Source organism: Somniosus microcephalus, chromosome 10 (genome assembly GCF_052327205.1).
Source record: "Somniosus microcephalus isolate GS21.2 chromosome 10, FLI_Smic_1.0, whole genome shotgun sequence".
NCBI lineage: Eukaryota > Metazoa > Chordata > Chondrichthyes > Squaliformes > Somniosidae > Somniosus > Somniosus microcephalus.
The window spans coordinates 125,821,753-125,849,604 of NC_140996.1; the positions used below are offsets into that span (position 1 = coordinate 125,821,753).

General features: G+C 42.9%; 1 protein-coding gene across 3 annotated transcripts in view; it reads right to left on the reverse strand.

Moving 5' to 3' along the window:
• Window positions 1-27,852, reverse strand: part of LOC147111685 (protocadherin Fat 3-like) — a 1,117,094-nt gene that overhangs the window by 902,753 nt on the left and 186,489 nt on the right. For all 3 annotated transcript variants that reach the window (XM_085998792.1, XM_085998793.1, XM_085998790.1), the window contains exon 2: window positions 9,598-9,685. The gene's annotated coding sequence lies outside the window, so the exon portion shown is untranslated. The remainder of the gene's footprint in view (window positions 1-9,597; window positions 9,686-27,852) is intronic.

Consider the following 27,852-nt stretch of genomic DNA (forward strand, 5'->3'; position numbering starts at 1 on the left):
AACCCTTTTGCTATGAAGGCCAGCATACCGTTTGCCTTCTTGACCGCCTGTTGCACCTGCATGCTCGCCTTCAGTGACTGGTGTACAAGAACACCCAGGTCTCTCTGTACTTCCCCCTCTCCCAATCTATTGCCATTTAAATAATAATTTGCCCTCCCGTTCCTGCACCCAAGGTGGATAACTTCGCACTTGTCCACATTATAGTGCATCTGCCATTTATCCGCCCAATCGCCCAGTCTGTCCAAATCGCTCTGGAGCTTCCTGGTCTCTTCCTCTGAGCCCACCCCCCCTCCTAGTTTAGTGTCGTCTGCAAATTTGGAAATGCTGCATCCGACTCCCTGATCCAGGTCATTAATGTAAATTGTGAACAGCTGGGGGCCCAGGACAGATCCCTGTGGTACCCCACTTGTTACTGCCTGCCATTCAGAAAATGAGCCGTTTATTCCAACTCTCTGTTTTCTATCTGACAGCCAGTTCCCTATCCACGCCAATACTTTCCCCTTTATCCCATGAGCCTCAATTTTCCATGCTAATCTTTTATGTGGGACCTTATCGAAGGCCTTTTGGAAGTCCAGGTACACCACATCTACTGGCTCTCCCCCATCTATCCTACCAGTTACTCCCTCAAAAAATTCCAATAGATTAGTCAAGCACGATTTACCCTTTGTAAATCCATGTTGACTCTGTCCTATCCTGTCCCCATTTGCTAAGTGCTCCGCTATTTCATCCTTAATGATGGACTCCAGCATTTTGCCCACAACTGATGTAAGGCTTACAGGTCTGTAATTACCTGCTTTTTCCCTACCCCCCTTTTTGAATAGTGGGGTAACGTTAGCTACCCTCCAATCCATGGGCACTGTTCCCGAGTCTAATGAATTCTGAAAAATCATCCTTAGTGCATCCGCTATCTCTAGGGCCACCTCCTTCAGTACCCTAGGATGCATGTTATCAGGCCCTGGGGATTTGTCCACCTTCAATCCCTTTAGCTTCCTTAACACCATATCCTTAGAGATATTGATTTGCGTCAGTTCCTCCTTTGCCAATGTCCCTATTTTTCCCGATATCCCAGGGAGGTTTTTTGTGTCTTCCTTCGTAAAGACTGACCCAAAGTATGCATTTAGTTGATCTGCCATTTCCTTATTTCCCATTATATATTCCCCCGTATCTGACTGCAATGGACCAACTTTGGTTTTCACCAGTCTTTTCCTTTTGATATACTTATAAAAGCTTTTGGAGTTAGTTTTTATATTTTCCGCCAGCTTGTTTTCGTAAGCTATTTTGCCCCTCTTGATTATGCCCTTTGCCCTCCTTTGCTCTATCTTAAACTGTTCCCAATCTTCCGCTCTGGCGCTTTTTTTGGCTATTTTATACGCCCTATCTTTGGATTTTATGCTGTCTCTAATTTCCCCTGTTATCCACGGTTGAGTCACCTTTTTAGATTTCCTTTTATGCCAGATTGGTATAAACAATTTTTGCAATTTTGTCATTCTATCTTTAAATGTTTGCCATTGTTTATCTACCTCCAGTCCTCCCAGGAACGTTGTCCAATCAGACCTACTCAGTTCCCGTCTCATGGCATCATAATTCCCCTTGTTTAAATTCAGGACCTTAGTCTCTGAGTCAATTTCTTCGCTCTCCATTTCGAGTGAGAAATCGATCATGTTATGATCGCTCTGACCCAAGGGTCCCCGTACAACAAGATTACTGATTAGTCCCTTCTCATTGCACAGTACCCAGTCCAATATAGCCTGTTCCCGAGTTGGTTCCTCGACATATTGATCCAGATAACCATCCCTTAAACACTCAAGGAATTCCTCCTCCTCATTATTTTTACTGATTAGGCTAGTCCAATCTATATGTAAGTTAAAGTCACCTATGATGACAGCTGTGCTCTTATTGCACGCTTCTCTGATCACTCAGGCTGGCTTCTTCCTCCCATCAGCAGGGATTAACAGCTCTCTCTGCGGGCCCTAACATCTTGTAGCAGGTGGTCCAGGGAGGCGCCACTGAATCGAGGGGCAGCTTTCATATGTTGGGACTGCATTTTCTTGTCTCCCAGCAAAGGTCTCTCCCACCTCCACCAACCTTCAACTGTAATCTTTGCAATGCTCCTTTAAACACCTGAGCTGAATTGGAAACATGCGTGAGGTCATCACACTCGCTCCCGATAATTAGTCGGAGTACGCCTCCGACCCGAGAAACAATTACGAAAGTACCTCCTGATGCCTCAGCTGCAAAACATTGCTGTCTCAGGCCTCGAGGTGGAGGGCAGTGTAATGGCCCACGGACGCAGGTGGTACGGAAGTGTACCTGGGATCAAGTGGACCCGGTCCACCAATGACAAAGGAGAATGCCATTTCAATCATTTACGAAGGGAATCCCCTAATGATATGCAATGGAATCCCAAAATCTATAATTATACAATTTACAGAAATGGAATTTTATTCATAAGTATCGTCATTGTACCAACCTCAATAAAAATTAAAAATTGATAATTTTATACATTAAAACGTTAATCCGGGCTATTATTTGCATAAACTCATTTAATAAAGTGTATGTGCACAATTTTGGATATGAAAATGTTTAATTTAAGCCTTGCATCAACCATAAGACTTAAGTGGGCAATTGCTGGCCAGTTGCTGGGCAAATAGCCCAACTCTGAGCCAGCGATTGCTTTATTGGGGCCCACGGATGGGAAAATGACAGTGTATTCAGTACACCGTCACAGACACCACAAATTCAGGGCCAATGTTGACATTTTTAAATAGGTGTACTTGATGGGCCTTCAATAACCACAAAACTAGAAGTTATAGACTTAAACAAGTTGGCTTTTAATCACTAAGATCAGAGCTAACATCTCAACACGCCGACTGATTCACAGGAATGAGTCATACAGATCCTGGGATCTTTATGTAAGAGAAGTCAGGGGCGGAGCCAAGAGCCAAGACCTGGAACCTCCCAGGTTAGTCGGGAAAGAGGAAGTGAAACTATACACAGTGGGGGAGGGTAATATACATGAGTGCAAAACGAATACAGGATCAAGACAAACAGATTTCATTACAGTACTAAAAGCAGTCTGTTGGACAACAGGAGGATACACTGTGTCAGACTGCAAATTGTCAGATCACAAGCTGTTGTCTCCTTTGGAAAATGTGTTTTGACATTTCTAACATAAGCAGCAAGAACAATAAAAGTAAAGTCTTGTACCAGCCAGTTCTAACCCAGCTGCTTGATTAAATACAGTTTAAGGATGTACAATTTGATTTATAAAAGTAAGGTGATGGGTTACAAAATTTAAAAGCTGACAACATTTGCCTACTAAACATTTGAGTACTAGAAGTTTATTATATAATCATGAAACTGCTATTCTACATGAAGATAGCACTAAAACAACTTTCACAGAATCACAGAATCCCCACAGTGCAGATAGAGGCCATTTCGGCCCATCGAGCCTGCACCGACACATATCCCACCCTATCCCCGTAACCCCATGTATTTAATCCCCCTAACACACTAAGGGTCAATTTATCACAGCCAATCAACCTAACCCGCACATCTTTGGACTGTGGGAGGAAACCGGAGCACCCGGAGGAAACCCACGCAAACACGGGGAGAATGTGCAAACTCCACACAGACAGTCACCCGAGGCCGGATTCGAACCCGGGTCCCTGGCGCTGTGAGGCAACAGTGCTAACCACTATGCCACCGTGCTGCCCTTTAGTCAAGGCCTTTGTTAGGATTGGATTTTTCCCTATGATAATTGAGCATTTCATTGGTGTTTGGTCAGATTATGGATTAACTACCATCCAGAATTTTAAAACCCATGAAAATAAATGCTTACCCAAACAAACATCTGACACTAGCCAACAGTTACCCAAGACCGCTTAAATCCCTCTTTTACATATAAAGGACATAACTATTTCTAAGCATAAACTGCCAAACTGAGTCAGTTTTCATGTTAAACTTTAAGAATGACAGATCAGAGTATTTTCTAAATGGTGAAAAGCGAGGAACTGTGGTGGAGCAGAGATTTTTAAGCATCCAAGTACAGAAATCACAAAGCTAGTAGACGGTACAAAAAATTAAAAAGGCTAATGGAATGTTGGCCTTTAACTCAAGGGGGCTGAAATACAAAATGGTGGAAGTTATGTTACAGTTATATAAAGCTTTGGTTAAACCTCATTTAGAATACGGTGTTCATTTCTGGGCACCGGTTGCATCAGTGCCATTCGCAACTCCTCAGATAATGAAGGAGCAAGACCTGGACAACATTCAGGCTTGGGCTGATAAGTGTCAGGTAACATTCGCACCACACAAGTGCCAGGCAATGACTATCTCCAACAAGCGAGCATCTAACAACCACCCCATGACATTCAACGGCATTACCATCGCCAAAACCCCACCATCAATATCCTGGGGGTCACCATTGACCAGAAACTTAACTGGACCAGCCACATAAATACTGTGGCAACAACAGCAGGTCAGAGGCTGGGTATTCTGTGGCGAGTATCTCACCTCCTGACTCCCCAAAGCCTTTCCACCATCTACAAGGCACAAGTCAGGAGTGTGATGGAATACTTTCCATTTGTCTGGATGAGTGCAGCTCCGAGTGAAGCTCGACACCATCCCAGACAAAGCAGCCCGCTTGATTGGCACCCCATCCACCACCTTAAACATTCACTCCCTCCACCACCGGCGCACCCTGGCTGCAATGTGTACCATCTACAAGATGCACTGCAGCAACTTGCCAAGGCTTCTTCAGCAGCACCCCCCAAACCCGCGACCTCTACCACCTAGAAGGATAAGGGCAGCAGGCACATGGGAACACCAACAACTCCAAGTTCCCCTCCAAGTCACACACCATCCTGACGTGGAAGTATATTGCTGTTCCTTCATCGTCACTGGGTCAAAATTCTGGAACTCCCTCCCTAACAGCACTGTGGGAGTACCTTCACCTCATGGACCGCAGCGGTGGCTCACCACCGCCTTCTCAAGGGCAACTAGGGATGGGCAATAAATGCTAGCCTTGCCAACGATGCCCACATCCCATGAACAAATATAAAAAATAGGAAGGATATATTGGTCTTGTTGGGATTACAGCAGAGATTCACCAGAATGATACTAGGGTTAAATTATGAGGACAAGTTGCATAGACTAGACTTGTATTCCCTCGAGTATAGATTAAGGGGTGATCTAATTGAGCTGTTTAATACAATTAAAAGGAGTTGATAGGGTAGATAGAGGGAAACTATTTCCTCTCATGGGGGAGTTCAGAACAAGGGGGCATAACCTTTAAATTAGAGCTAGGCCGTTCAGGGGTGAGGTCAGGAAGAACGTTTTCCACATCGAGGGCATTAGAAATCTGGAACTCCCTCCCCCAAAAAGCTGTTGAGGCTTGGTCGATTGAAAATTTCAAAACTGAGATTGATAGATTTTTGTTAGGCAAGAGTATTAAGGGTTACGGAACCAAGGCGGGTAGATGGAGTTAAGATGCAGATTAGCCATAATCTAATTGAATGACGAAACAGGCTTGAGGGGCTGAATGGCCTACCCCTGTTTCTATATAAAGGGTGATGCTAAATATAATTCAAGTGAAAAACAAAGACACTCCAGCTTGAAGGAAATGCTGTTGAATGGAACACAAGCTGAGGTATAACAGTGAACCCGAGTCATAGTAAAACACGTATTGGAGATCACATGGGATTCCCACCATATTCTGCAGTCACCTTAGAAGGCAGAAAAGTAACATGCTATCAGACTGCATACAATCTAAAATACCTTTTCACATTTATTTACGGATAAAATACACTGAAGCAAAGAGACATAGCAAGTCACGAAACAGTACAATACTTGTACAGTGGAACTGGAATCAATCCATATGGGGTTAATATGCCCTTTGCAGGAAGTTGATTCTTACAGTCTCTTCTCAGCATATACCTGGTAGCAGTCTTTTATGGTAAAGTACAAGAGATGATTGCTCACACAGTTCCAATTCCACAGCCCTTATAAATGCAAGAGGGTCCCTGGGTTTTATGGGTGCTCTTTCTTTGATTTATACATACAACTGTTGAGAATGATCAGCTTTGACTGAATTAGCTGTCAAAGCAACAGTGGTGTCTGACACCAATCCTGCATCACATGTTACATGGATCTCCATTTGCTTAGCTATCATAGAACACAGGACCACCTGCATTTAGCAGGTAATTAATAGATGCTGGAGCATCCACCATTATTTGACATACCAATTGCAAACACCTCCTGCATCTTCATGACTGATTGCAGAGTAATTATATAAAATGCCCGCTTTCCTTCAAAGAACCTACAACAATAACTTGTATTTATATAGCACCTTTAATGTAGTAAAACGTCCCAAGGCGCTTCACAGGAGTGTTATAAAGACAAAAAATTGACACCGAGCCACAAACGAAATTAGGGCAGAAAAGAGGTAGGTTTTAAGGAGTGTCTTAAAGGAGGAAAGAGAGGTAGAGAGGTGGAGAGGTTTAGGGAGGGAGTTCCAGAGCTTAGGGTCTAGGCAGCTGAAGGCACTGCCACCGAGGGTTGAGCGATTATAATCAGGGATGCTCAAGATGGTAGAATTAGAAGAGCGCAGATATCTCGGTGGGGTTGTGGGGCTGAAGGAGATTACAGAGATAGGGAGGGGCGAGGCCATGGAGGGATTTGAAAACATGAGAATTTTGAAATCAATGTGTTGCTTAACCGGGAGCCAATGTAGGTCAACAAGCACAGGGTTGATGGGTGAACAGGACTTGGTGCGAGTTAGGACACAAGCAGCCTTGGATTTGATTAATTCTCAATGGAAGCTTATTAAAACTCAAATAGGTAGCAGTCATTGTATTCATCTAAGAAAGTACCTGGAATCTATTCTAAGGCGGCCACAATCTTAAAGTAAATTAAGCAAAGGTGAGACTGCCGAAAGGATAGGGCACTGGTTCTTGGAGTAGGAGTGAGTCAGGATTGGAGAGGTTAGTGGTCAGGACCAGGAGCAGAGAAAGGTAAGACGAGCTTGGCTTGAGCAAGGGGTCCAATCTTCACAGGCTTCAGGCATGTGTAGTGATAGAGAACAATACAACCAATGGCAGCCAAGAGAATCATACCTGGAGTTAGTTAAATGGCAAGAATAAGCCAGATTTAATTACAAGAAATAGATTTAGAAACGGCATGTTCAAACATGACAGAAACACATTATGCATGACAGTGTAATGGAAATAGTTTAATGAAAAAAGCATAATGGAAGAATGTTACAGGAAGAGCACTAGATTATAGATAAATATATCTTAAATTCCCAATGTCACTGGTTTAATAAAGGATTTTGAAATGAATTCATAAAGCCACATGTAAATCTATAAAGGGATGCCCGTGTCACTAACAAAAGATGACTAGAACTGTTGATTAGAAGAATCCTAGATGGCCATCAATAACAACATAGGTTTTCTTTTGTAATTTCTATCATTTACACTGTAGATTCAACTTTATATACAGCAAACTACATTTTGTGTTCCAACGGTTAACATTTTGTTTTTTGATTTTTTAGCTTCAGCAATGTCTTAAATGATAAATAACTAGGGAGACATGAACTGGAAAGTAACTACATAGAGAGATGAACGAAGAATAAAAATGTTAATTAGCAGGCATTCTAAAAGGAATATTTAATACCACAAGTTCAGTCTGTACCTCAAGTTAGGATAATAATACACTGGAGTGTGTTACAAGGCAACACCACATCAGGAAGCTCAAATGTTACCATAAACCACAAAAGTGAAGGTTAAGAGTTACATCATCAAGTGAACCCCAACCTGTTTTACATCCCTGAAGTATAGACCAACCTGTATTGTTCATGTATAAATATATATAAAGACACATTGCAGTTCTTGGGAGAGGACATGTTTTATTCGGTTTCTAAACATGTTTTTGTTTCTTTGTTGTGGCCATCGGCTCTCCTGACTGATATCAATGGACAGCAGGCTCTCACAATCGAATCGGGTGATTTGAACTGAAGCGCTATTGTGCCAAGTGATTTGAAATGCAATAAAATAAAACCCAATTGCACTGCATCTTACAAGAAAATAAGAAAATGTATATATTACAGTTGTATAATACCCACTGGATAACATCTTTGTCAGGAAGATTTCTCCAAGGTTCCAGCACGAGGCTCCCACAGGCACAGTTCAAGATAATCAGTCCAACTGTCATGCGCTACGCGGAGCACCGCAGCTGAAATCATTTCAAGACCTCACAAACCACACCTGACTGAATCCCCTTTTAATCTAATTTTGCATACAAAATTTGAAGTGTGTACTACTTCTTCCCTTTATATATTTGAGCTCTTACACCACCTATGAATATAGCAATGCCACACAGCTTACAATTCCACAAAATAGATTTTAAAAATCTTGACCAAGTGATTTAGAAATGAATAATACAAAATGGTAACTAGACCTCGACATAAAGGTAGTTGTGTATAGAGTTAATAGTTTAATACCACCTGGACTACATTGTTTGCTTAAATCTAAACAAGCATTTTCCTTTCACCAGTTAGCAAGTTAAGGTTCCTCAGAACCTTGATTTACCTGCAAAGCTAAATTTTCACTGAAGTGGTCCTTGACCTCAATTTATTCATAAAAATTTATTAGATTTTATTTATAAAAATGTTGTACTAATCCTCATTTTATAGGATTTGTAATTAGAGGGTAGTGAGTCAAGACATTACTGATTGAAACTGCCCCTCTGTACTATTTCCAGCTGGCAATCATGGAACTAAATTGTGCTGGGTGGCATTGTACTGCTGTCAGCAAAATGACAGCACCTCACTGAAAAATGCTGCACCTGTGTTCGATATTCTTTACTGCTGTCAGTTACCAAAGTGGAAGACTTTTTTTCTAAAATCTGTACTTCAGTGTTGCCATAAAAATGTAATTTTACACAACACTGCCTGGCTGATACGACGACAGAGTTTCTGAACACACAGAAGTCTTGGCTATGATCAGGATGAGATTAACTCAGTTATAAGACATCAATTTTCTTCTTTTGTTCCTAAAGTGAGGATTATTAACACTGCAAGAGCAATTTGTCATCCGTTTCTCGAGACTATGAGCTAATAACTATCTAAAATGTGAGGCGTCAAAGTAGTTTCACTTCTAATTTCAAACACTACCACCTGCATAAATTATGTTTTCATCTCTTCAATCACAGGTTTTAGTACCATGGCATTCTGTTTTGCTCTGGAGCAGCTCTCCTAATAAATAAGTGCACTTTTAACACAAGGGGAGAAAAAAATCATCGATACAGTGCCCCAAATATTCTTCCACGCTAGCCAATAATGAGCAGTTAGTAGTTTCAAACCATGTAGAAGGGAGGCAGCATGGTAGGATATGCAGTAGATTTGTAGCATTTGCCTCCTGATCGGATCAGATAAGTTGTAGTTTAAGCCCTAGTACTGTCAACCACTCCAACCTGCCTACCACTTTGTCATGCTATTTTACAGCTAGGCAATTAGATGGAACACCTAAAAGACTAAAGAGAGGATGGAAGGGAAGAAATGAGTCTCTGTCCAGTTTAACCCATTTTATTTGCACCTACCAGCACAGATTAGGATTTGATGACCATCATGAATACATTCAGGTTGGTCTCACTCTCAGATAGACTAGGACGCTCGATGGCAAGTGACCTGGAAAAGAAACAAAGGATATAAAACATACTTCAAGGAGCAATTGCTTTTTAATATAAAAGAACGTCAATCTTATTTTTTTAAAGAATATATTTTGGTACATTATTTAGGATTTTGGTTAAAAAAAAATGTACAGATGAAACTTCTATAGAAAAATTCCAATTCAATGATTTCCTGAGGTAGCAGTTGGGGTCAAACAATTTGGCCTCATCACCATAGGCTTGTATAAGTCAGGAGCAAAGACGTGCCTGAAAGCTACTTTCCACTAAATGAAGTGGACTGTATGGCTTTGGATGTGCTATCATCATGCCAAGCGCTCTGTAGGTTAATGATTCTCCAGGCCCAGATGCTTAGATGATCTAGTCACAGAAACAATGACAGGTACAACATAACTAAAACAAAATCAGTAAAAAAAATGAAATACAAATAACAAGAGAAAGAAAATTTAATGGGCTGTGCAATGAGGTGGCATTATGCACAAGGTTTTAACCATTAACATTTTGGATAATTGGGAAGAATAACTGAAATACGAGGCACTATATTCTGGTATCCAAATTAATCCACCTTGTTCACATTTTATTTGTGCAAGGTACTCTGATAATGGGCCATAATTTGCTGTAGGAGAGAATCTAACGTGTCTGTCATTAGTTAGACTTGCCCTTGCAGGTTAGGTTTTTAAATTGTGTGTGTGGCAAGTTGCTGAAAGTACGAGCTGATAACATGGCAGTGAGGGAAACAGGGCATCTGGGACCTGAGTGAACAGGACAAGCAACTGTGTATCTCTTTAACCAATCAGACTGAAGGATTGTGAAATTAACAGCACAAGGACCGAGAAGGAAGTGTAAATTAGAGAGGGTGAATTCAATGCTAAATCAGGTACAGAAAGAGAAATAGAGAGGGGGGAAGAAAGACTGGATTAAGAGAGAAAAATAATAACAGAAAGCAATTTTTTAAAAATCTCCAACAATTAAAACCAATTGGAATGAGACTCCAACCCTGTAATAGTTCACTTTCAGTGCCAGAGCTCCTGACTGGTAGGAATTAACACATACTGCGTCGGTAAAAGCGTACTTAGACTGGAATGGACAAGCCTTACTGTGGCGAGTTTAGTTTGTATCTAAATACGTGCAAATACATCAACTTTACGCCATTCAATGCATTTCAATGGTGATGCAGACAGCGAGATGTCATTTTCGCGAAGCTAGCAGCAGAATGGCACATCTCGGATAGCAACTTTTGGATTTCCACATTTAACCCCGCATCTGCCCTTGCCTGAAGTTGCTGCACCATTTGTGCATAATTAACGGCGAGTGCCATTAAGCCTTGCTGTTATTTTGACAGCAAATTATGGGCCAAAGTCCCAACTGTTTAAAAAAACCTCCTAAATTCTGAAATTTGGTCAGACTTGAGGCCATGAGGTTTGGAGAAACTTGCATCAACCTTCAATTTTCTTTTATAAGTTCTGTGATCTTGGGAAAGGCTTTACCCCATGTGATTCAGGAATCGTTCGGATTTCACTGGACTGGATCTTGTTTTTGAGGGCGTGGGTTTGCAGGTCACTTCAGTATTTGTTATTTTTCTTACTAATTTTCTTTTATCATTTATATTGTACTTATGTTGTACTGCATACTTATACCATGCTAACTATGCCCTCACATTTAGGATGGCTTGTTAAGCCATGAACAGATAGATGTACAGGAAACTTTCGTTTATCCGGAGGTTAAATGTCCGGAAAGCTCTATCCACTGGCAAAATTCAGGAGTCGGTTCAGATAAGTTTTTTTTCTTTTCGTTGCTTTTTTTCTGCAGTCGTGGCTCTGCAAGGTCTAGCTGAAGCTGTTGCTTAGCTACAGAGACGCTTGCAAGCTACGCCGACTGTTTTGAAGCTGTTGCTAAGCAACAGGGTTTGTTGCTTCACACAGAGCTTAGAAGCTCTGTATGTTTTAACATTAGCGCTGGTTTCTACGACAGTTTTGATGGGACAGCACCAGCTCGGTCCCGTCAGTGCCGGATACCAGAAAGTTTCCTGTATCATCTCTTTTCCTTTTGGGCACAGTCAGTTTTAAAAAAATAGAATATTCTCCACTGTTTATTTTAAAATGTTCCCGTTCCATATTCCCCAGTTCCACATTTTTAGAACTGAATTTGGAAACTCTACAGTTCATATGGAGTGCAAGGGGTCCAGAGATAAGATATACTAGTGCAATGTTCAATTAATCATGGTGGGTGGTGCTTCCCAATTATTTTTGGGCTACATAGCAACACACATTTTTGGCATAGATCTCTAAAATGGATGGAAATCAAATGGGCCATCTCATCCCATCTCCATTTACACTTTGGGAGAGCTCATCAGTCCACTCAACGGTTACAACTCATCCAATTCCAGTGTCGTCGTATAGAACATATGTCCCTATTTTCATATTCTACAACATCTATCTGCCTGCTTCACTCTGTCAGACACACCCAAATTCCTTGGGGTCGATTTTAAACTTTTGGACGGCTAACTGATGGCGCGTGCCAGCAGCCCGCCCATTCTGGGACGAAGTGGCCATAGCCATGGGTCTCATTTAAATGGAACCGGCGAGCTGTGGACGGCAAACAGGAGCCCCGATGTAGCTCCGGATATCGGGCGGCCAGATATCGGGTGGCCTCTGGCAAGTTTGAGGAGGGCTGGAGGTTGGCATCGCAGAGTCGGACGAAGCCGGAGTGGCAGCGGATCAGATTGTTTTTGTGCTCTCGTGCTACTCCCGGCCTCACAAAAATAATTTAAAACTTACCTTTTCTTCAGGGCCTCTTTGGTCACCAAGAAATTTAATGTAGATAAAGCCAGTTATATCCTAAAATGACAACTGTGGACCTCTGTATGTCCTTGTACATGAGTCACTGAAAGTGAATGTGCAGGTGCAGCAAGCCATTAGGAAGGCAAATGGTATGCTGGCCTACATTACAAGAGGATTTGAGTACAGGAGTAAAGAAGTCTTACTCCAATTATATAGGGCCTTGGTGAGACCACACCTGGAGTACTGTGTACAATTTTGGTCTCCTTACCTAGGAAGGATATAATTGCCATGGAGGAAGGGCAATGAAGGTTCGCGAGATTGATTCCTGGGATGGCGGGACTGTTGTATGAGAAGAGATTGAGTAAACTAGGCCTGTATTCTCTTGAATTCAGAAGAATGAGAGGGGATCTCATTGAAGCATACAAAATTATTACAGGGCTTGATAGGGTGGATGCTGGGAGAATGTTTCCCTTGGCTGGGGAGTCTAGAACCAGAGGCCACAGCCTCAAGATAAAGGGGAGGCCATTCAGGACTGAGATGAGAAGACATTTCTTCACACAGAGGGTGGTGAATCTTTGGAATTCTCTACCCCAGAGGGCTGTGGAGGCTCAGTCATTGGATATATTCAAAACAGAAGTCAATAGATTTCTGACTAGTAAGGGCATCAAGGGGTACGGCGATAGGGCCAGTGAATGGAGTTGAGGCAGAAGATCAGCCATGATCTCATTGAATGGCAGAGCAGGCTCGAAGGGCCTACTCCTGCTCTTATTTATGTTCTTATGTACATCATAGGACATTAATTTGCATATTCAAAAGGGTCTACTGCCTGAACCAGGCAGTTTGGCCAGCCAGTGGGAGACCCCTGTAAAAGTGGGAGCAGGTCGATCATCTGCATTAACGGAGCATTAAGCCCATCAACCTCATTGTGAGGCCGTTACTGCCCCATTAATGATGATTTCGGCAAATTAAAATTCAATCTCTTCTTTCAGTGTTAATGGATTTGCATAGTTGCTATGATTTGCAACTTTGACGGTTATCCCACTTGCTAAGAAGGTAACAATCATTTTTTTTTCCAGAAAAAAAAGTATTTTCTGAAATGGTAATGAGTATATTTTAAGATATTTCCAAAACTGCCATTTTGTTCCCATGTCGAAAGCCTTATATTAGGTTTGCATGTAGGTGTGTAGGCTAGAATCTTTAATGATTGGTTCAGCTGTGGAGGATGGGTTAATTTCAAGCTAGGTTAATTTGAGGAGGTTAATTTCACATCTCTAAACTATATTGATTTCCATGGACAGGGTGAACTTGTCTCATTTGGGAGACTTGAGTAGCTAATCTTAATTGTAATTTCAGATGAGGAACTTGAGGCTGTTTTGTCTGCAGTGCCTTCGCTTTCAACTAACTTGCAAGAGGAACAATGGGAAATTCTCCATCATATCTATTGCATACCAATGGAGTTGCATCATTGATGGCCTGAGGTTACAGATCAGCCAAAGGTTATGGGAAAAGTTGGAAAGGAGTCAGCTCTCTCACTATCTTCTGCACCTGTCCATTAGTCTAGTCATGTTAGGTTATGACACTTAAGGAAATCAGGTGCATTTCTATTGCACCCAACCCACTTCACTTCATTTTGAGTGTGCCTGTAAAAGCTCCAGTAGACTCTAGAATGGATCTTCAGCTGACTGCGGTACACAATTGCTTTGTAGCACTCTGGAGACAGACAGAAATGCCATCTCACTCAGTGTAGAATGTGATTATGGAAGGTAGCTCAATTAGATAGAATTATATATTATGCTTAGTTATCTCAGACCAAATGTATTCACATATTCTCCCTTTTAGAATTACTGAGCTAAAGGAATGAAGTGGGAGGATTGTGCTAGTCTCACTGTTCACAATTCACCCTTGGAGCTCCTCCAGGACTAGATCTGATGGTGTTGGCACCCTGGTGAACTCTGAATTTCTCCCACCACACCTTCTTCCCACTCCAAAATCTCATTCTACTTCCATGTTAATATTTTCCAAATTTACTCAATGTTTTCTTGCGACATTCTCCCAAATTTTTGTTCGCTCTTATTGGACTGATCCTTCGGAGACCTGACTTTCATACCCATGGTCTTTCCATCTGCCCCTTACGGGTTGTAGCTGTTGCTATGCAATTCAAAGGTAATTTTAAAAATATATGGGTGGAGCTCCAATGTACTAAGCCACCAAATGGTCAGAGTAGAGGCTTATGTCTCTGTTTCCACACAGCATGGAGAACCTGATTTCTGTTGTAGCACTATGGAGATACTGGGTGGAGACCAGTTTTTCATCTGTAGGTAGGGAGGACATGTTTTTCACAAAAAATTGGAAAGAGTCAATCTATACTATGTCTTGCTTCTTAGCAATCCATGCATTAGCACTGTACATTCTTCAGTTGCTGGTCATAAATTACAGTCGGATCCTAGTGCCCTCTTCAATTATTCATGTTAGGTTTCCAATTCCAGCTCAGACCATTCCAAGTCAAGGCCAGGTATTACTACATTTAGGAAGAAGTATTAAAATTAGAGTTGCTTAACTTGCGGTACCCTCAAACATTTCCCAACAGCAGGTTCACGAGCAGGAGTAGCATATTCCTCTTAATCAGGAAGGTAGCAAACAGCTTGAGGGATGGGTTTAGATTTTTTTTTTTTAAAAGGGAAGGTTGTGTGATTGCACTGCCATAGTAAATTAATACACAGTTCACGTGCAGATTCCCTGATCTCAGTCTTGCTATTAAGACAGAAGCAGAAATCAGGTACATCTCAATGGTGGGGGGGGGGTGGGGGGGGGGGAAGAGAATGTATAATCAAGAGAATAAGTCACCCTTAACCACTTGTACATTGTCATAATCAGTGACAAACTGGCATTATCAAACAACTGGAGCAGGATGCCCAACCGCTCAGCTACAGAATGATTAATTGAATGGAGTGGGAAGAGAAGAATAAACAAAATTCATGTGAAGTGCAATCTGACTGAACGTTGAATGCTTTCAGTTTAGTAGTTGTGTTTTTGCCAAGTTAATTTATTTAAATTTATCATAATTTTAACCTTGGAATTAGTTTTCTAACACAATGATGTGAACCTGAAGCACAGTTGCAACAAGCAATATTCTCAAAATTGAAAGTCCATAGTCAAATAATGCAGACTGCCAACAGCTACTGCCTACCTATTTATTTAATTGATTTTCAGCCAAACTCTAAAAACTGCATACTTGAAACAGTCCTTGCTGCTTAATGCTTCTTCTGCTTTTAGGCTACATAGCATAGCAAATGCCACCTGCTTTACAATCTACAGTGCAGCTAATGGACAGGACTGTAGTGTTTACACAAAGAATTTACTACTCCCAAAGCTACTTCATGTCATGAAGCTTTTCAAATGCTGCTGGATGCACTCCAAGATTTTTTTTTGCTTTGGGCAAAACCAGTATATTTTTAAAATTTATAGGCAGAATGTTCACATCAAAATTAATCTAACAAGCCTTTTGAAATGTGCCATGCAATGGAAATACAACATTTAACTTCTCAATTCATGAGCCAGAACAGAGCTCGAAATGAATCAGTTTCTGATGAAGTAAAAAGTAGGCTTGATCTCTATTACTAACTGCCAGGACAGACAGCTGCCAGTTCAATTGCGTCAAACACTCTCCCTTGTCATATGAGAGTATATCACTCAGTTCCAACACTCATCAAACTACAGTAGTATCTTTTTGAAAAAAAAAATCAATATCATTCAACAATAATCAGATCATAGAATGATACAGCATAGAAGGAGGCCATGTGGCCCATCGTGCCTATGCCTGCTTTTTGAAAGAGCTATCCAATTAGTCCCACTCCCCAGCTATTTCTCCATAGTCCAGCAATTTTTTTCCCTTCAAGTATTTATCCAATTCCCTTTTGAAAGTTATTATTGCATCTGCTTCTACCATCCTTTCAGGCAGTGCATTCCAGATTATAAAAACTCACTGCATGATTTTTTCCCCCTCATGTCACCTCTCATTCTTTTGCCAATGACCTTAAATCTGTGTCCTCTGGTTACTGACCCTTCTGCCACTGTTCTTATTTACTCGATCAAAAATCTTCAAGATTTTGAACACCTCTACCTAATCTCCCCTTAATCTCTCTACTCCAAGAGAACAACCACAGTTTCTCTCGTCTCTCCACATAACTGAAGTTTTTCATCCCGGATAGTAAATCTCCTCTGCACCCGCTCCAAGGCCTTGACAACTTTCCTAAAGTGTGGTGCCCGGAATTGGCCACAGTACTCCAGCTGGGGCCTAACCAGTGCTTTATAAAAGGTTTAGCGTTTGTACTCTATGATTCCATTTATAAAGCCAAGGATTCTGTACGCCATTTTAACAGCCACCATCTCAACCTGTCCTGCCACCCTCAAAGACTGGTGTTCGTACAGCCAGAAGTCTCTCTGTTCCTGCACGCACTTTAAAATTGTACCATTTAGTTTATATTGCCTCTCCTCATTCTTCCTACCAAAATTAATCATTTCACACTTCTCTGCATTAAATTTCATCGGCCATGTGTCTGCCCATTTCGCCAGTCGATGTCTTCCTGAAGTTGATTACTATCCTCCTCACTTCACTACATTTCCGAGCTTTGTGTCATCTGAAAACTTTGAATTAATGTCCTGTATACCCAAGTCCCAGTCATTAAAATATATCAAAAAGAGCAGTGGTCCCAACACCATGCCTAGGGGACAGCACTGCACACTTCCCTTCAGTCTGAAAAACAACCATTCACCACTACTCTCTACTTTCTGTCCCTTTGCCAATTTCGTATCCATGCAGACACTGCCCCTTTAATCCTACGGGCTTCAATTTTGTTAACAAGTCTATTATGTGCTATGTTATCAAATGCCTTCTGAAAGTCCATATACAAAAAATCAACCCTCTTCTACCCTCTCCGTTACTTCATCAAAGAACGCAAACAAGTAGTCAAACACGATTTGCCTTTAACAAATCAGCGCTGGCATCATTTATTAACCCATATTTTTCCAGGTACCAATTCATTTTATCCCGGATTAACATCTCTAAAAGTTTCCCCACCACCAACGTTAGGCTGATTGGCCTATAATTGCCAGGTTTATCCCTCTCCGATTTTTGAGCTAGGGTGTAACATTTGCAATCCAAGGAACATTTGAAGATTATGGCCAGAGCCTCCTCAATTTCCACCCTTACATCCCTCAGCAACAAATAATGCATCCCATCCAGGTCAGGTGGCTTTGCTACTTTAAGCACTACCAACCTTTTAAGTACCTCCTCGTCATCTATTTTTATCCTACCCAATTTCTCTACTACCTCCTCCTTTACTGTGAAATTAGCAGCACCCTCTTCTTTAGGGAAGACAGATGCAAAGTACTCATTTAACAGGAACGATAGCATAGTGGATATGTTACTGGTCTAGTAATTCAGGTCCTGGACTAATGATCTGGAGACTAGAGTACAAATCCCACCATGGCAGCTGGGGAATTTAAATTCAGCTAATTAAATAAAAAGCTAGTATCAGTAATGGTGACCATGAAGCTTCTGGATTGTCATAAAAACCCATCTGGTTCACCAATGTCTTTTAGGGCAGGAAATCTGCCATTCTTACCTGGTCTGGCTTATGTGTGACTCTTAACAGCCCTCAAGAGTTGTACCAAACCGCTACAAAGAAGTATCACCACACGGACTGCAGCGATTCAAGAAGCCAGCTCACCACCACATTCTCAAGGGCAAGTAGGAATGGGCAATAAATGCTGGCCTTGCCAGCAACGCCCACATCCCATAAACAACTAATATTAAAACATTTTTAGTACCTTAGCCGTGCCCTCTGCCTAGACAAGATCATCTTGCTTTTGGGCCCTAATCGACCCCACCCTTCCTTTGACTAGCCTTTTACTATTTCTTTGCTTATAAAAGACTTTTGGGTTCCCTTTTATGTTACCCACTAATCTATTATCATATACACTCTCTTTGGCCCCTCTTATTTTGTTTTTCAGTTCCCCCATGTACATTTTGTATTCAGCTTGGTTCTCTACTGAATTATGAACCCAACATTTGTTCCCCATTATCAATATTATTATCTTTGAGCGAAACTACCCCTGCTTGTGAGGGAAAGCAGCTTTAAATGAGTCCATATTTAAAACTACTCACTCTCAAAAATGCAAAACTTCAATTATCATGAAAACACAACTGTAAACAAAGTGCTTGTGTTCGTTTCTAGAGGAATGGACTACAAAAGCAATAAGGTAACATTACGTTTATATCGAACCTTGGTTAAACTACATTTGCAGTACTGCATGCAGTTTTGATTTCCATACTACAAATAGGATATTGAGGCACTGGGGAAACTGCATAAAGGATTTACAAGCACATTCCCATAATTGAGAGGATTTTTTTAAAAATTTGTTTATGGGATCAGGGTGTCGCTGGCAATGCCAGCATTTATTGCCCATCCCTAGTTGCCCTTGAGAAGGTGGTGGTTGTTGTGTATGTACCTTTAAGGGAATAACTGGTCTTAGACTGCAGTACCGGCAGTGACCACCCCTGTATAAAAGGCCCTAGCAGGCTTCTGTATTTTCAGTCTGACGCTGCCTCCTGTTCAGTAAAGTACCTGCTAAACTGTTCTCCCAAAGTCCGTGTATTATTGAGGCGCGGACTTTACAGTGGCGACGAGTAAGTTCGAACTCACCTGCAGTGTGGCATCATCTCACGGGGATCTCGCCTGAAAGGAAGGTCCTGGAAGGTCGTAGTCTGAGCAACGGGCGTCGACCGAGGGCAACCGCCCAAAGAATCCATCGGTGTTCGGAGAATTGCAGGAGAGACTGTGGTTCCAGCGAATCATGCTGGTAGCAGGTAGCGCGCTGACCCTTCCAGACTGCGGCGGGCTCAAGCTCGATCGAGCGGCTCTGCAAAACGGGCCGCGCAGCGTCGCCGGGAAAAGAAACAAGAGAGGGTGGAGCGCACAGGGCGCGGTCGGTGCTCAAGAACAGGACAGCGGAGAGAAACTAGACGGGGGGTAAGAAAAGCGAGACGCGCCGAAGCTGCGGGGCGCCGCCATTACCCCGTAGAACGCTAGGAGCAGCGTGGCAGTAAGGGGAAGAAGCAAAAGCGCGGGAGGCGCCATTTTATCCCGCTGGGGAAGAAGCAAAAGCGCGGGAGGCGCCATTTTATTCCATTGGGGGAAGAAGCAAAAGCACGGGAGGCACCATTTTAAATCGCCCAAGATGCCGAAAAGTGGCAGTATCACTGCTTTCGACAACGAGGTAGAAGACTGGACCACGTATGTAGAAAGAATCGAAGTGTACTGCAAGGCAAATGAGGTGGCCGATGGAAAGAGGGCGTCGGTATTATTAAATCTGATGGGTGCGAATATGTACGGCCTATTGCGGAATTTAATTACCCCAGCTAAACCAATGGAGAAAAGTTTTGAGGAGATTGTTCATATCTTACAGGAACACCTAAGCCCTACACCACTGCTGATAGCAGAAAGATTCAAGTTCCATAAAAGAAACCAGCACAAAGATGAGAGCAATGCTGACTATCTTACGGAACTACGCAAGTTATCGAAGCACTGCCAGTTTGGAGCAGGACTGGCAGACACCTTACGGGATAAGTTTGTCTGCAGGCTCCAGATTGAAGGAACCCAGAAACGACTACTTTCAAAAAAGGACCTGACGCTAGAACAGGCTTTCAGCGTGGCAGTATCCTACGAAGCAGCAGCACGGGGAGCTGCGGAAATACAACAGAAACCACAAGAATACAGCGCTAACGAAATGGCGTATGGAGCCGAAAAGTGCTATCGCTGCGGCAGAACAACCCATGAGCAGAAGGACTGCTGGTTTAAAGACAAAATATTCAGGCAATGCGGAAAAATGGGACATATAGCAAGAGTCTGCAGGTCGGGAAAGAAGACCAACATGACAAGAACTACTAAGGAACAGTACAGGAAAGAAAAGAAACTGACAGATAGTAGTTCAGAAGATCAGGAGAGTGATAAGGACTCCGGGAGCAGGAGACTAAGTTGTTTAAAGTTACACAACGTGATCGCAAAGGAAGATCACCGAACCATTTGGGTCACCCTCATGATAGCAGGGTCCCCAGTAAAGATGGAATTGGACACAGGATCAGCCCTAACTGTCATGAATCGACGAGACTATGAGCGGCTATTCTCACACATACCCTTAAAGGACACGTCCATTGTATTGAAGACATACACGGGGCAAAAGGTCTACCCCAGAGGAAAAAAAGGGTGCCAGTTGAATATAACGGAAAGGAAACACAGAAACTATACATGTATATACTACGAGATGGAGGACCACCATTATTGGGACGTGAATGGATCCGAAAACTACAATTGGATTGGCATTCCATTCTGGCACTAACTGTGACTGACAAAAAAGATGATGACGTCGCACCTGGACGTCTGTCACAGATTCTATCTGACGCAGAAGAGGTGTTCCAACAAGGACTTGGGACTCTAAAAGGAGTAAAGGCAACCATAAAGATTGAGGATAACGCAACCCCAACATTTTTCAAGGCCAGACCGGTGCCATACGCGATCCGCCCAGCTGTGGAAGCTGAACTGGAGAGTCTGGAGCGTTCGGGGGTGCTGTCTAAGGTGGAGTGGAGCGAGTGGGCCACACCCATCGTTCCTGTAATGAAGAAAGCATTGAGCAGCACGCCTGGGGAGCCAAGGAAGGTTCGCATCTGCGGGGACTTCAAGGTGACTGTGAACCCAGTCCTGCACACAGTACAGTATCCGCTTCCGCGGATAGAAGATATTTTCGCCTCACTATCTGGAGGGAAACGTTTTACGAAGATTGACCTGGCTCAAGCATATCTACAAATGGAGGCGGAAGAAGCATCTAGGAAATACCTCACGATAAACACTCACAAAGGCCTTTACCAGTATAATCGACTGGTATTCGGGGTAGCATCGGCCCCGGCTATTTGGCAGAGGGTAATGGAACAAGTCCTGCAAGGGATCCCGGGGACCCAGTGTTATTTGGACGACATCCTGGTTACGGGCGAAAATGACAATGAACACCTAGCCAACCTGGAACAGGTGCTCACGAGATTGCAGGAATATGGGCTACGAGCCAACCGTCCCAAATGCGAGTTCTTCAGGAGACGAATCTCGTATTGTGGCCACATGATTGATGAGGAAGGGTTGCATAAGTCGCCGGACAAGATTGAGGCTGGAGTCAAGGCTCCAGCACCAGAAAATGTGTCGCAACTGAGTCGTTCCTCGGGTTGGCGAACTACTACCATAAGTTCTTGCCGAATTTATCCACAATTCTGCACCCACTGAATGCCCTGCTTCAAACTGGTGTAACATGGAAATGGAGTGATGAGTGTAAGCGTGCCTTTCAGGAATGTAAATGCCAAATCACTTCAAAAGAAGTATTGGCTCACTACAACCCAACACTGCCGATTCGGTTGGCATGTGATGCGTCACCTTACGGCATTGGAGCGGTGCTGTCACACAAATTCCGTGGTGGTTCAGAGAGGCCAATAGCCTTTGCATCGCGCTCGCTAACCTCAGCCGAGCGTAACTACGCCCAGATTGACAGGGAGGCCCTCAGCCTGGTGTGGGGGGTGAAGAAGTTCAATCACTATCTGCACGGGCAGAAATTCACCCTACTGACTGATCATCAACCCCTGGTCTCAATTTTTAACCCAAAGAAGGGCGTTCCGGTGATGATGGCGCAACGGCTGCAAAGATGGTCACTTTTTCTAGGGGCACATAAGTATGACATAGAGTACAAAGGTACGAAGCAACATGGAAACGCTGATGGGCTGTTGCGCCTACCGTTGCCTATGGCGGAAGAAGCACCTGCAGCGGACCCTGTGGAGATGTTCCATGCGACCATAGTCGAATGTTTGCCTGTTACAAACGCAAGTATTGAGAAGGAAACCCGAAATGACCCGACACACTCTCGGGTCTATGATTTGACGGTGAAGGGATGGCCAGCATATGGCGACTCACTGTTGCCAGCATTCTCGCCAAGGAGAGAACAGCTGTCAGTGTGCCGGGGAACCTTGATGTGTGGATCCCGAGTGGTAATTCCACCCAAGTTGAGAGATAGAGTGCTCAATGAGCTTCACGAGGGTCATCTGGGAGGGGTAAAAATGAAGAGCCTAGCCAGGGCGTTTGTGTGGTGGCCGGGAATCGATAAAGAAATCGAGGATATGACCAAGAGATGCACAGGATGCCAGAGGGTCCAAAACGCTCCACCACCATATCCATGGGAGTGGCCCTCATCTCCATGGCAATGGGTACACATTGATTTCGCTGGTCCATTTATGGACTCAATGTTTCTAATCGCTGTGGACGCCCATTCGAAATGGCCAGAGGTCATTAAAATGTCCTCCACCACCACGGAGAAAACTATTGCAGTCCTAAGGACCATCTTCGCCAGGAATGGGTTGCCAGAACAGATTTGTTCCGACAATGGCCCACAGTTTGTGTCTGAGGATTTCCGGAGGTTCCTGAAGAATAATGGGGTGAAACATTACACATCCGCCCCATATCATCCAGCCACAAATGGATTGGCTGAGAGGTTTGTTCAGACCTTTAAAAAGGCCATAAAGGCAATGTATAATGACGACATACCACTGCAACACAAGGTGGATAACTTCTTGTTTGCTTACCGGAATGCGACACATGCAGTAACCAACCAAACTCCAGCCGTACTGTTTTTCAACCGGAGACTAAGATGTCGCTTGGATTTGCTCAAACCAAACATAAGACGAGATGTTGAGGATAAGCAGTTCCAGCACATAAATGAGAAGCCAACCAGGAGCTTCAAGATAGGGCAACCAGTCTTGGCCCGCGACTACCGAACAGAAAAATGGCAGCCAGGAACGATATGCACACAGCAGGGACCACTAATGTACACAGTGGACGTTGGAGAGAGCATCGTGAGATGCCATGCTGACCAGATTCTAGAGTCACAGGAACAAGCCAAACCTATACCACAAGCATGTGCACCTGGTAATGAACCTGAAGTACAGATTGCGTCTACCTCAGAAGCAGGGGTATTGGAAGCTGACGAACCAATCAATGACAATGAGCCAGAATTGACTCCACCGCCAGAACAGGATACTCAAGAAAGGCGCTATCCAGTCAGGATCAGGAAGCCTCCTCAAAGACTGAACTTATAAATGACTATTTCAGTTGATGTATATATTAGTGAGAAAATTATAATTGTAATTAGTTATTATTTAGTTGTTACATGAATGTTATGTACTGTTTATCTAAAAGGGGAGGAATTGTTGTGTATGTACCTTTAAGGGAATAACTGGTCTTAGACTGCAGTACCGGCAGTGACCACCCCTGTATAAAAGGCCCTAGCAGGCTTCTGTATTTTCAGTCTGACGCTGCCTCCTGTTCAGTAAAGTACCTGTTAAACTGTTCTCCCGAAGTCCGTGTATTATTGAGGCGCGGACTTTAAAGTGGTGAGCCGCCTTCTTGAACCTCTGCAGTCCGTGTGGTGAAGGTACTCCCACAGTGCTGTTAGGTAGGGAGTTCCAGAATTTTGACCCAGCGACGATGAAGGATCGGCGATATACTTCTATGTCAGGATGGTGTGTGACTTGGAGGGGAACTTGGAGGTGGTGGTGTTCCCATGTGCCTGCTGCCCTTGTCCTTCTAGGTGGAAGAGGTCGTGGGTTTGGGAGGAGCTGCCGAAGAAGCCTTGGTGAGTTGCTGCAGTGCATCTTGTAGATGGTACACACTGCAGCCACAGTACACCGATGGTGGAGGGAGTGAATGTTTAATGTGGTGGATGGGGTGCCAATCAAGCGGGCTGCTTTGTCCTGGATGGTGTCGAGCTTCTTGAGTGTTGTTGGAGCTGCACTCATCCAGGCAAGTGGAGAGTATTCCATCACACTCCTTACTTGTGCCTTGTAGATGGTTGAAAGGCTTTGGGGGGTCAGGAGGCGAGACACTTGCCGCAGATTACCTAGCCTCTGACCTGCTCTTGTTGCCACAGTATTTATGTGGCTGGTCCAGTTAAGTTTCTGGTTAATGGTGATCCCCCAGGATGTTGATAGTTGCCTGCATCGCCGATTCCCCCACTATCAGGGAAGATTGTGCAGGCCGGGCTTCGTTTCTCTGGAAAAGAGAAGAGAAGGCTAAGAGAGCTGACAGAGGTCTTTACAAATTATGAAGGTGTTGGTCAGAGTGGATGTGGAGAAACCGTTTCCCATTGTGTACGAGTCCTGAGCAAAGGGACATAAATATACGATAGCCACTAACAAATCAAATAAAGCATTGGGAGGAATGTCTTTAAAGTGACAAGAATGTGGAACTCACTGCCACGTGGAGTGGCTGAGGCAGATAGTATTGATGCATTTAAGGGAAGGGTTGATGCAAACATGAGGGAGAAGGGGATAAAGATACACCGCAGGATAGGGTAGGAAGAGGTAATTAAGAGTGGGAGGAGGCTCGTGTGGAATATAAACACTGACATAGACCAGTTGGGCCATACGGCCTGTTTCTGTGCTGGAAATTCTATGTAGACCTGGATGTTAAACAATGCTGAAATGTCAAAAACCTATCGAAATCTGACCTGTTTTATCAGACTGCAATCAGAACGCTTGCAAAATGTCAATTTCTCTTCTCCCCGGGAGTGCCAAATGCAAAACAACAAACAAAGAAACAATAAAGCCACTGAATAGTCCAATTTTGATGAAAGGTCATCTACCTGAAAAATTGGGGGGAATTTTAAGTCCCCGGGATTCTTCAAAATGGCAAACTTGACTCCAACTCGCCGCGTTTTATTTAACCGGGGTGGGCGAGTAACCTGCTCTCGAGAGGCGGGTCAGTAATTATAATATGTTCATGAGGCTGTGGATTTCACAACTGCAGGCCCAGAGCACAGGAAACCCGACAGCTAAAAGGTGAGAAGTGCCGGATCCAGCAGGGAAGTGCTTTTCCAGCACTGCTTGTGGGCCAGGAGGAGCAGGAGTGCTTCCCCCCAGTCCCCCAAGCTAACCTGGTGCAATCTCCAGATCCCCATTTGTTTCAGTAGAGCCGCGTTTTACTTGGCAATCTTCTGTACAACTGACTGATAGAAATTTAATGCACTAAAATTTCTACACACAGTTCAGTTCAAAGTGGGAAAAACCATGTATAAAACCCACAAAGTAAAGAACATTTATTTCATAATTTCAAAAATTGATTAGAGAAACAGCAGGCTAGACTTCACAGTAGGCTGTAGTAAATGTATTATTTCACAGAGAGTGACTACAAAAGCAATGATTGCTGTTTGATCACGAGCAAGGTAGCATTAAGACCACCCTAGCCGTTATAATGGAAATAGTCTTTATTAGTAGTCTTATACACTGCTGGTATTTTTTTTTTAAAAAGGAAAGTGATAAACTAGGGATCGTGTTTTCTCTCGGAAAAAAACTACAATCTCTCTTAGCAGCATATTTTCAGCCTTGTGGTGACCTGGCATTTGAACCAATGTATACCCTGGAATCAATTCAGTGATTTTAACAAGAGATGGTGCTTCAGACGTGCCTAGTTAGTAATAGATATTCCAAGGTCGGTACCTCTAGACAAGTCCCCAAGCTGTCCAAAATCAACAGCTTCCCTCCGGACCATCCTGGTCCACTCTTTCATCACCCGCTTCCCTTCGCCTGGCACCTTCCCATGTAAGCACAGGAGATGCAACACCTGCCCATTCACTTCCTCGCTTCCCACCGATCAGGGCCCTAAACACTCCTTCCAGGTGAAACAGCGATTTACTTGTACTTCTTCCAACATAGTATATTGTAGTCTGTATACAGTATTCGCTTCTCACAATGCAGTCTTCCTCTACATTGGGAAGACCAAACGCAGATTGGGTTATGGCTTTGCGGAACACCTCCATTCAGTCCGTAAGCATGACACTGAGCTTCCAATTGCTTGCTGCTTTAATTCTCCATCCCACTACCACTCTGCCCTCAGTCTCCTATACTGTTCCAATGAAGCTCAATGGAAGCTCACGGAAAAGCACCTCATCTTTAGATTAGGCACTTTGAAACCTTCAGGCCTCAACACTGAGTTCAACAACTTTAGATCATAACCTCCCATTTTTTCAGACAGCAGGCGGTGGTAAAGATTCTGCTGTAATAATTTACACCTCTCTCCATCTTTTATTTATTTACTTGTCCCAGTACTACCCACTTTTGCATTGCACCATCATCCCTTTTGTTATTTAATTACTCTGCCCTCCACCTATCACATACTTTCCCTTTTATCGTCAGGCAAAAAATACACTTTGTGGAAATTAGTGAGAGAAAGAGAGAGAGAAAGAGAAAAAGAAAAAGAGGAAGAGAGGAAGAAAGAGAAAAAGAAAGAGAAAAAGAGGAAGAGAGAAAGAGAGAAAGAGAGAAAAAGAGAGAAAGAGAAAAAGAAAGAGAAAAAGAGAATGTGTGCGAGAGAGAGAGAGAGAAAGAAAGAGAGAGAGAGAGAGAGAGAGAGAGAAAGACAGACTTGCATTTATATACAAAAGCAAAATATAGCAGATACTGGAAATCTGAAATAAAAAACAGAAATTTCTGGAAATCCTCAGCAGGTCAGGTAGCATCTGTGGAGAGAGAAACAGAGTTAACGTTGCAGGTCGATGACCATTCATCAGAACTGGGAAAAGCTGTACGGAAAATAAATTGGGCACATATATTTTTTAAATGGACCTTATTTAAATTTTTTATTACCATTGCAAAATATACATCATGCAACAGAAGTTCTGCACCAAGTACTATGCAAACCATAAATGCAAATTTGCAACTACTTTTAAGATACAAATTACTGTGTTGCTGCACCAGCTTGCTGTATGGTAACTGGCTTCCATTTAATACAGCAATTGCTTCAAATAAACAAATTAGCTATAATATATTAATTTACTTGAAGAAAAACAACTTTGCTTCATAAATCAAAGAAATAAATTTCATGAAAAACATTCTTATATTTTCTCCCACCTCCCGTTAGCTTTACTGATGGATTTAAATAGTACTGAAACCAATGCCCAGCACTCAGGATACTGGACAACTAAATATACTTGCTCTTTCAACAGGTTAAACTTAGGTGTAAGTTCATCACAGCAAAACATATTCAACATATGCATTAGGTAGCTGGAAATAGCATGAAACACTACAGCCCCGCTAGAAACCTGACAATCTGAACTTCTATTCATACAGAAATTAATTTGTATACAGGTGGTGCCTCTCAATGCCTCTCTTAATGGGAAAACATGTGACAAGAAAAATACTCCTTGTCCAAATGTTTCCATTAAGCAGCTCCAAATAGCATTTATGTGCCTCTAAATGCAGAGAAACTAAAATCGAAAAACCATCTGTACAACCTCATTTACAATTATG